Consider the following 202-nt stretch of genomic DNA (forward strand, 5'->3'; position numbering starts at 1 on the left):
CATTAGCATAGAGGCATTTCAGTTGGGCCCCAGTGAAGATGACTTTGACTTGCTGGCTGGAGCATCTGGAATCCCATTGTGGTGCTCATCAGGCATGCTCACCCAGGGTTATTGTTAGCAGGCCCAGTTATATCCCCTTCCCCCTTCCAATCTAGTTTAAAGCTCTGTCAATGAGCCCCGCTAATTCTTGCCCCAGGATCCT

The sequence above is a fragment of the Antrostomus carolinensis genome, unplaced genomic scaffold (assembly GCF_000700745.2).
Source record: "Antrostomus carolinensis isolate BGI_N321 unplaced genomic scaffold, ASM70074v2 scaffold7514, whole genome shotgun sequence".
NCBI classification, from domain to species: domain Eukaryota; kingdom Metazoa; phylum Chordata; class Aves; order Caprimulgiformes; family Caprimulgidae; genus Antrostomus; species Antrostomus carolinensis.